This window comes from Mus caroli, chromosome 17 (genome assembly GCF_900094665.2).
Source record: "Mus caroli chromosome 17, CAROLI_EIJ_v1.1, whole genome shotgun sequence".
NCBI classification, from domain to species: Eukaryota; Metazoa; Chordata; class Mammalia; order Rodentia; family Muridae; genus Mus; species Mus caroli.
Genome location: NC_034586.1, coordinates 47,829,898 through 47,840,623, shown reverse-complemented (window position 1 = coordinate 47,840,623; position 10,726 = coordinate 47,829,898). Strand labels below are relative to the sequence as shown.

At 36.3% G+C, this 10,726-nt stretch overlaps 1 protein-coding gene and 1 pseudogene across 3 annotated transcripts in view; both read left to right on the top strand.

Annotated features, from left to right (window-relative positions):
- Tbc1d5 (TBC1 domain family member 5) overlaps window positions 1-10,726 on the top strand; it is a 463,147-nt gene that overhangs the window by 91,270 nt on the left and 361,151 nt on the right. The gene's annotated exons all lie outside the window — the stretch shown is intronic.
- Window positions 5,462-6,798, top strand: LOC115029731 (annotated as a pseudogene).

Here is a 10,726-nt window from a genome sequence, read left to right as displayed (position 1 = left end):
TCCTCTCTTCTTTTTTTGTATAGTTTAAGTCCAGTAGAATTTTGCTGTGAATCGACCTGGGCTTTTTATTTGAAGGCTTTAAAATCTCCCAGTCCATTTTTACATTTGTTTCAATTGATGGTCACTTGTATTAGCTTTACAGCTTTAATGATTCTAGAAATTCATCTTTTTTTTTTTTTTGTCTTTAAGGGTATACATTTTTAATGTATTCCTTTAAAATATTCTGAATTTGTTTGTTTTCTTTGTAGTGTTTTCTTGCCTATCTCTGATTCTGATAATTTGGGTTACTTTTTGTTTATTGTACTACGAGTCTGATGATCTTGTTTATTTTTTCAAAGAACCAGCTTCTAGAATCTTGGATTCATTGTATTCTTTTTATTTTATTTTATTTTATTTTATTTATGTTTTGAATTTCTATCATTTCTTTCTCTTTACTGGAGTTGACTTTGGCTTCTTTGTCATTAAATCCTTGAGTAGTTTTATTAAGTTATTTATTAGTGTTCTTTTAAATTTTTAAAAAAAAATTTATTATAATGTAGGCACTTTAACTATTAATTTCTCTCATAGGACTGCTTTCAGTGTTCCTCAGATGTTTTGTTATGTTATGTTTCAGTTTTATTTAATTTTGTTATTTTTCTTTCTTGTTTTTCTTTAATCTAGTCACCATTTGGTAATGTGTTGATATCATCCATGAGTTTGTGTGCTGTAGATTTTTTCCCTGTTGACTTTAGACTTTGTTTTTAAGTCATACTGAGCCATTTCAATAATTAGGTATTTGGTCAGATCTGTATGTGTCTCAGTATATAGTCTGTTTTATAGAAACTTTCATGTAGTGCTGTGTACATTATGTAGATTTGGTATCTAGTTATGATACTCTATAAATATTTGTTATTTTATTTTGATATATATTGTCACTTAGTTCTGATGTTTCTCTGTTCAGTTTTTGACTAGATTGCCCATCCTTTGCAGAAAGTAGGGTACTGAAATACTTTTGATTTGAATTAATCTTTGTCTTGCTCAGCCATATGTACCTAAATTTGGTACATATATGTCTAAAATTATAATATCTTCTTGGTTAATATTCCCCAGGCCAGAATGAAGTATCTTTCTTTATCTCTTTGGTTAATCCTAGGTTGCCGGATGTTTTGTTAGATGTTAAGGTAGTGACACCTTAGTTGCTTTCTAGCTCCATCTATTTAGAATACTTTTTCTCATCCTTTTGAAGTGTTTCTTCTTCTGAAAAGGGAGTTATCATGTAGAAAACAAAAAACTGGAATATATTTCTTAATCTATTACATACTCATGTTTCGATGAGTTTAGAACATTACTAAAGTTATTGAAAGGTGTAGTGTGTTCTACCCTTCCTCCTCCATTGTTGTAGATGTAATGTTTTTATGGTATTTCTAATTTCTGGCATATTGTGTTTGTATGTGTGTTTAATATTTCATATTCTTTTAGTGGTACAATTTTTCTTTCAATTCAAGTCCTGGTATTCCATCTTCTCAATCTATTGTACTGATTAGGCTTTCCCCTTTGGCTTTTCTAATTGGATTGAGTTTTTAAATTCTATCTTTATTTCAGCTTGAGTTGTCTTATATAGTTCTGTTTGTTTACTGAATTCAGTTTTCAAATTCTGAATTATCTTAATTTCATTTAGGTGATTATTTGTGTTGATTAGACTTTACTTAGAGGTTTAGTCCTATTATCATTAAATTCATTTGTTTATGTCTTATTTTTGTGTCCTTGAATTCCTTCTGTTTGCAATTGTTATTTTTTAATATTCTTTCTTTTTCTTTTCTTCTTCTTCTTTTTTTTTTTTTTTACACTCGACAATTTATTTCCCCCGGTCCACCCCCTGACTTTTCCACATCCCATACTTCTTCCCTGTCCCCCTGTCTCCATGTCTCCAGGAGGATGTATCCCCCATCCCCTACTATACCGCTAAACTCCCTGGGACCTCCAGTCTATTGAGGGTTAGGTGCATCTTCATTGACTGAACCTAGACCTGGCAGTCCTCTGCTGCTGTTGTTGGGAGCCTCATATCAGCTGGTGTATGCTGCCTGGATGGTAATCCAGTGTCTGAGAGATCTCGGGGTCCAGGTTAATTGAGAGTGCTGGTCCTCCTACAGGGTTGCCCTTCTCAGCTTCTTCTTCCAGCTTTTCCCTAAATCAACCATGGGGGTCAGCAACTTCTGCTCTTTGGTTGGGTGCAAATATCTGCATCTGACTCTTTCAGCTGCTTGTTGCATCTTTTGGAGGAAGTCATGATGGGTCCCTTTTTGTGAGTGCTCCATAGCCTCAGGAATAGTGTCAGGCCTTGGGACCTCCCCTTGAGCTGGATCCTACTTTGGGGTCACTGAACCTTCTTTTCCTCAGGCTCTTCTCCATTTCCATCCCTGTAGTACTTTCAGACAGGAACAATTATGGGTCAGAGTTTTGACTGCCGGATGGCAACCCCTTCTCTCATTCAATGTCCTGTCTTTCGGCTGGAGGTGGGCTCAACATGTTCCCTCTCCCCATTGTGGGGCATTTCATCTAGGGTCCCTTCCTTTGAGTCCTGAGAGTCTCTCACCTCCTTGGTCTCTGGTACATTCTGGAGGGTCCTCCCACCTCTTACCTCCATTCTTTCTGCTGGTCCTCAGGGCTTCAGTCTTTTACCCCATCTAATACCAGATCATGTTCCCCTCTCTTACCCCTCCCCCACACCCCTGTCCCAGATTCTTTTTCTGTCCCAGATTCTTCCCTCCTTCCCTCTTATGGTGCTTTCTTCTCCCTCCCAAGTGGGACTGAGGTATCCTCACTTGGGCCCTTCAGCTTGTTGACCTTTTTGATTTCTATGGATGATATCTTTGCTATTCTATACTTTTCTTTTTTGGCTACTATCCACTTATTAGTGAGTATATGCCCGTTTGGGTGTGAGTTACCTCACTCAGGATAATATTTTCTAGTTCCATCCATTTGACTGAAAAACTCAGGATGTCCTAAATTCTTTGTCCTGGGATCCATCTAAATAATTCTTATTGGAAAACAATTATGAAACTACTATGTTTTCATGGTGGAGATTTTTGTTGTGACATTATTTTTTTTTTGTTTTTTTTTTTTTTTTTTTTTTTTTTTTTTTTAGTGATGTTGTGATGTTACTGTGGTCATGTAGACTTCTTTCTTAACTTATGTGTTAGGTTATATCTGAAGAGTCATAGTTATGTCTCAAGGTCGGTCTTTCAAATTTTCAAATTTTGAGTTTTGTTTGGAGTGAGAAGAGAATTCCAATTTATTTGTGACCATGAAAGTGTGAGAATGTAGCTTATGCTTGAGTCTGCCTAGGCAGTTCAACAAGCTAAGGACTGCACATGTAGGTGATAGTCTTCATCATTCATCAGGCTATAATGGTGTGCAGTGTGTGCACTCTGAATTAGAAATTGGAGTGTGGGAATGGAACAGGTTGGCATGGAGCTGGGACATTCTCCTGGCTGGATTGAGGTACTAACTTTCCAAATCCAGCTTTGCGCAGGATTGGAGACTCCATGGTGAGGTCCTATGGAGCTCACTTAGCTTGACATGTTGATGAGCTGTGAAACCTTAGCGAGGCTAGGAAGTGAGGGACGAGCTTTGCTTTACAGTTAGTTTGGAACTTAGGAAGGGGTCAAAAGGCTTAAATAACACTACAATTATGCTTTCATGATTTTTACTAGACTGTTGAGGCCTTATTTAATATGTGACTTTCATGCACATAATTGAAAACTCTTGACTTCTGCATTATTTTTAAAAGTTGGTTTACTTTTTTGTTTACATTTAAAAATTATTGTGTCCAAATAAAATCTTGTTTTTTGCCTACTTAGACTTTCCCCTAGAAACATATGATTGAAATTTAAAAACAAAACAAATCTAAACAAAAGAGGATGCATAGTCAGGACAGACAGACCGACATAGAGTAAGAGACAGACAGAGACAGAGGGAGAGAAGAACACACATGCATGAGATGGTCTGAGTTCTTAGGCATTAAATATGCATATTAATTAGGAAAAAATTATAAAAATATGAAACCAGATGTTACATAAATTTTTTGATTCCCAGGATAGCAGCAACTTATACACTGACAACATTTTTGTATATGCATGTATACATCTAGTTTCTATTTCTAGATTTCCAATATTTATGTAATTTCCATGAAAATTACCAGAAAAAGAAATGTCACTCCCTCCATTGGAATGGTAAAAATAATTGTGTATGTGGACTGCTGAGGAAGTCAGTTGTGTACAGCCTTACCATAGGGATGGTTTTCTGGTTTTACTAACTTTGCTTATATTGTTCCCTCCTCCTCTTCCTCCTCCTCCTCCTTTACCTTTTTCTTTTCCTTTTTTTTCTTCTTCTCTTTCTCATCCCCATTCTCCTCCTCCTTCTCTTTATTCTTATTCTTCTTTGTTTTCTCTAATGATGTACTAGATTCTTCTTGTTTTAAATATATACTGTCATAGTGCAGTTAGTTTATGATCCTTCCAGAGTAAGAAGTTGAAATTTGACTTGATATTTAAATGCTTCTAAAGTATGTGTTTAGAAATATCATTATAGCTACTTGAGGTACTTACTTTGTTACTTTTTAATTTGATTAGTCACATTTCTTAAATAGCTATCATTCTTCAAATAGTGACATCATGGTATAGTAAGTATTATTTAAGTATGTAGTCCTCAAGTATGCATATGTTATATGAAAAATAAATATTTTTAACTTTAAAAAGTCATCTTTATGTACATCCACCTGCACTCATGGACTGTTTGTGTGCTGTTCCTCCCCCAAGCCCTGCCTGTCTCCCAGAAGGCTCCCTCTTATCAGGGACTCAGGTTAGTCCCTTACTCCAATCCACTGGCCTGCTGGGACCCCACAAAGCCCTGAAGATATATGCTCCATCTCCCTTCTGATTCTTATGTCCACCTGCTCTTGCAGATCAATGGACACTCTGTCCCCTCACCCCACAGCTCTGTCTGCCTCCCAGATAGCCTGTGCTAACTAAGACATACAGTTCTACCTGCTTCCTGGTAAGCCTGCATGCCAACCCAGGTCATCCAGGCTAGTCAACACCAAAACAAACAAACAAACAAACAAACCAAAACAAAGCAAAATAAAACAAAAAACAGATGGTAGAAGGCAAGTGCAAGAACATATTCAACCTAACACAATGCAATATGGCATCACCAAAATCCACCTTTCTCACTACAGCAAGCCCTGGATTTCCTAACATACATGAAGAGCAAGGTTGTGACCTTAAATCCCATCTCATGAAGATGATAGAGGCCTTTAAAGAGAATATAAATAATTCCCTCCAAGAAATACAGGAAAACACAGTCATACAGGTAGAAGAAGCCCTTAAAGAAATGCAGGAAAATACAATCAAACAGGTGAAGGAAATGAACAAAAATTGGAATAGAAGCAATAAAGAAATCACAAATGGAAGCAACCCTGTAAATGAAGAACCTAGGAAAGAGAACAGGAAATACAGACATAAGCATCACAAGAGAATAGAAGAGCTGGAAGAGAGAATTTTAGGGCTCAAAGATGCCATAGAAGATATTGATGCTTAGGTAAAAGAAAATGCAAAGTGTAAAATGTTCCTAACCCATATAGTCCAGGAAATTTGTGACACAATGAAAAGACCAAACTTAAGAATAATAGGAATAACGACGTGCATATGCCCTCTGCCTCATCCACCGCTGCCGCCTCCTCCTGCTGCTCCTGGTGCTGCTTGTGTGCTCCCTCAGTGCGGACCTGGTGCCTCTTTTGTGAAGTGGCAGCTGAGGAGACTCCGGCGCTCACCATGGCAGACGAGAAACCCAAGGAAGGGGTCAAGACTGAGAACAACGATCATATTAATTTGAAGGTGGTGGGATAGGATGGTTCTGTGGTGCAGTTTAAGATTAAGAGGCATACACTACTTAGTAAACTAATGAAAGCCTATTGTGAACGGCAGGGTTTGTCAATGAGGCAGATCAGATTCCGGTTTGATGGGCAGCCAATCAACGAAACAGACACACTTAGCCAGTTGGAAATAGAGGATGAAGATATGACTGATGTGTTCCAGCAGCAGACTGGAGGTGTCTACTAAAAAGGGAGCCTGCTACTTTACTCCAGAATTTTGTTATAGACCAAGAATACATTCTCAATTAGAAAGCCACAGTTTGGTCCCACCACATCCTGACTACCACAGGATAGTTTTCTCTTCTTTCATTTCCCTGTCCCCATTTCTTTATTGTACATAAAGTAACTGGTGTATGTGCACACGCATAGTGCTCTTTTTTTCTTTTCCTTTTTTAAACTAAATGACCAATGTTCTGTTCTGGTTGACATCAGATGGAGATGGTCTGGGGGAAATACTGGGTTTGTGAAAATACCCCCTTCTCCATTAGTGGCATGCTCATTCAGCTCTTATCTTTATATTCCAGTAAGTTATTTTGCTCTCATTGTTTTAACAAAAGAACCTAACAACACCAAATCCTTGCATACCTTGTTCGATTGGAGAATTTTAATGTTTTTCATTTATCATTATAAAACCAAAGACAATTTTATAACTTTTTTGTACGTAGCTGTTACATGTAGGGCAATCTGTCTTTTAAGTAGGGATAAATTACTCTTGAACAAAATGATCCTAGATAGTTTTCCCTTCAATTCAAGCATCTTGTTGTTTAAATAAACTTCTTGTTTTAAAAAAAAAGAAAGAATAATAGGAATAGAAGAGGATGAACATTCCCTGTTCAACAGGTCAGAAAACATGTTTAACAAAATCATGGAAGAAAATTTCCCTAACCTAAAGAAAGAAATGGCCATAAACATACAAGAAGCCTATAGACCACCAAATAGATTGGACTAGAAAAGAAAATCTTCCCGTCCCATAATAATTAAAACACTAAATGTACCTAACAAGTAAGAACATTAAAAACTCTAAAGGAAAAAGGCCAACTAACAGGGCAGATCTATCAGAATTACACCCAGTTTCTCAACATAGACTCTAAAAGCCAGAATATCTTGGACAGATGTCTTGTAGACCCTAAGATATCACAGATGCCAGCCCAGAGTACTATATCCAGAAAAACTTTTTATCATGATAGATGGGGAAAACAAGGTATATTCCATGACAAAACCAAACCTAAGCAGTATCTTTTTACTAATTCACCCCTACAGAGAATATTAGAAGGAAACCTCCAACAGAAATATGGTAACTACACCCAAGGAAACACGAGAAATTACTCATCTTATATCAAACCTAAAAAAGAGAATAACACACATACTGCTTCCTCAAACAACAACATAACAGGAACTAACAATCATTGTTCATTAATATCTTTCAACATCAATGGACTCAATTCACCAGTAAAATGACACGAGCTAACAGACTGGATACTAAACAGGATCCATTATTCTGCTGTATAAAAGAAACATACCTCAACTACAAAGATTGACACTAACTCAAAGTAAAGGACTGCAAAAAGGTGTTCCAAGAAAATGGACCCAAGAAACAAGCTGGAGTAGATTAGATATTCTAATATCTAATGAAATAGACTTTCAACCAAAATTAATCAAAAGAGCTGGAGAATGACTTCATACTCAAAGAAAAATCCACCAAGATGAAGTCTCAATTCTGAGTGTCTATGCCCCAAATGTAAGGGCACTCACTTTCATAAAAGAGACTTAACTAAAGCTCAGAACACAGATTAGATCCCAAACAATAATAGCTGGGTACTTCAACATCCCACTCTCAACATTGAAACAGAAACCAGATAGAGACAAAATAAAATTACCAGATGTTATGAACCAAAATAACTCATATCTACAGAACCTTTCACCCTTAAACAAAATGAATATACCTTCTTCTCAGCACCTCAAGGAACCTTCTCCAAAATTGACCATGTACTCAGGTACAAAACAAGCCTCAACTCATACAAGAAGATTCAAATAGTCCCCTGCATTTTATCACATCACCACGGATTAAGGCTAAATGAACATCAGCAACAGCCGAAAAAACAGCAAACCCACATACTCATGGAAACTGAACAGTTCTTTGCTAAGTGATCACTTATGGAAGAAAAAGAATTTAAATCTAGAATTCAATGAAATGAAAACAGAAAGTACCCAAACTTATGGGACATGAAAGCACTGCTAAGAGGAAAATTCACAGCACTAAGTACCTTCATAAAGAAATTGGAGATATCCTACATAGCAACTTAACAGCACACCTGAAATCTCTAGAACAAAAAGAAGCAATCTCACCCAAGAGGAGGAGAAGGCAGGAAACAATCAAACTCAGGAATCAACCCAGGGATGCAGGGATAGTTCTATGTATGAATGTCTATCAGTGTTATCCACCACATAAACAGATTAAAAAAAAAAAAAACATGATCACCTTATTAGATGCGGAAGAAGCCGCCTTTGACAAAATACAACACCTCTTCATGTTAAAAGACCTAAGGAGATCAGAGTTTCAAGACAAATACCTAAAGATAATAAAAGCCAATAGCCAACATCAAATTAAATGGAGAGAAACTTGAAGCAATCTAACTAAAATCAAGGACAAGACAAGGCTGTCCACTCTCTCCCTACCTATTTAACATTGTACTTGAAGTCCTAGCCATAGCAATGAGACAACAAAAGAAGATCAAGGGGATACAAATTGGAATGGAAGACATCAAAGTATCACTATTCAAGGATGATATGATAGTATACATAAATGACCCCCAAAATTTTAGCAGAGAAAGCATCTTCAATAATAGTGTTAGTCTTACTGGCTATCTTTATATAGAAGAATGCAAACAGATTAATATTTATTACCCTGCACAAATCTTGAGTCAAAGTGGATCAGGAACCTCAACGTAAAACCAGATATACTCAATCTTATATCTGAGAAAGTGGGAAGTAGCTTTGATTCATTGGCACAGAAGAAAATTTCCTGAACAGAACACCAATGGCTCAGACTTTAAGATCAACAATTGATAAATGGAACTTCATGAAACTGAAAAGTTTCTGTAAGGCAAAGGACACTGTCAATAGGACAAAGGCAATGTACAGATTGGGAAAAAAATCTTCAGTAACCCTACATCTGATAGAGGGCTAGTATGTAAAATATACAAAAAAACTGAGGAATGTAGACTCAAAACACAAAACAAATCAAAACAAAAACAACAACAAAAAACAACACAATCAAAACATGGGGTACAGAGCTAAACAGAATTCTCAACACATAAACTTGAATGTCCTAGAAGCACTTAAAAAATGTTCAACATCCTTAATCATCAGTGAAATGCAAATCAGAATGTCCCTGAAATTGCACCTTACACCAATCAGAATGGCTAAGATCAAAAACTCAAGTGACAGAGCATGCTGGCAAGGATGTGAAGAAAGAGGAACACTCCTCGATTGCTGGTGGGATTTCTAACTTGTACAACCACTCTAGAAATCAATCTAGTAGTTTCTCAGAAAAATGGACTACTATTACCTGAGGACCCATCTATACCAGTCCTGGACGTATATCCAAAAGATGCTCCAACAAACCCCAAGGACATGTGCTCCACTATGTACATAGCAGCTTTATTTGTAATAGCCAAAAATTAGAAGCGACCCAGATGTCCTTCAAGTGAAGAATGGATACAGAAAATGTGACACATTTATACAGTGAAATACTATTTAGCTGTTTAATACAGAGACATCATGAATTTCACAGGCAAATGGATAGAACTAGAAAAGTATTCTAATTAACGTAAGCCAGATCCAAAAGGCCACTCATGGCCTCTATTCACTGATTAGTGTATAGTATCCAAAAAGTAGAGAATACCCATGATACACCCCAGAGATCTAAAAGTTAAACAACCAGGAATGCCCAAGTAAGGATGCTTGAATCCCATCAAACATGGGACATTGAACAAAATCAACATGGGAGGCAGAGGAAGGGAGGGAACTGAGTGGGAAAAAGGAGGGGGAGGAAAGAGTGAAACAGGATCAGTTATGGAAAGAGACAGAGTGCTAGGAAAATGAATGGAAATATTCCTCTGCTGGGGAGTCAAAATGGTGACCTTAGCCAAAATGCCCAACAGTGTGTTTTATTATCTAAGAAATGGATAACAATACTTATATTCTCCAAATATATCATAGAATTTAGAAAAATATTTTTATAGCTTTTTAGATATGACTGAAAGGTAAAATAATGAAATACAACATCAGGATATAATAAGTTACTGCAAACACATTCATAAGCCATGAATTATTTTCAATAAAATGAATCAGATACTACATAAAAACAGTTGTTGAATATATATTTTCCAAAAGAATATGACCTTTTTAATTTGTTTAGTGATCTTATCATGCTGTATTGTATTTGATAAATTCTTACTGAACCACAATAATCTTATTGCTAGATATGTTGTTAGAGTTTGCATATCTATATTATATATTTATACTTCAAATTTCATCCCTATATTGTTGCTTTTTGTATATGATGAGCCACTAATAATACAAGTTGTTGTCGAACATTAAAAACTGATACATAAATACCAATTAGTTAAAAATGTGGTCATGCATTTGAAGAAGACTGGAGAGAGCTATATGAGAGTGTTGGACATCTATGGTCACTTGATCTTTGACAAGGGAGCTAAAACCATCTAGTGGAAAAAAGACAGCATTTTCAACAAATGGTGCTGGCACAACTGGTGGTTATCATGTAGAAGAATGCGAATTGATCCATTCCTA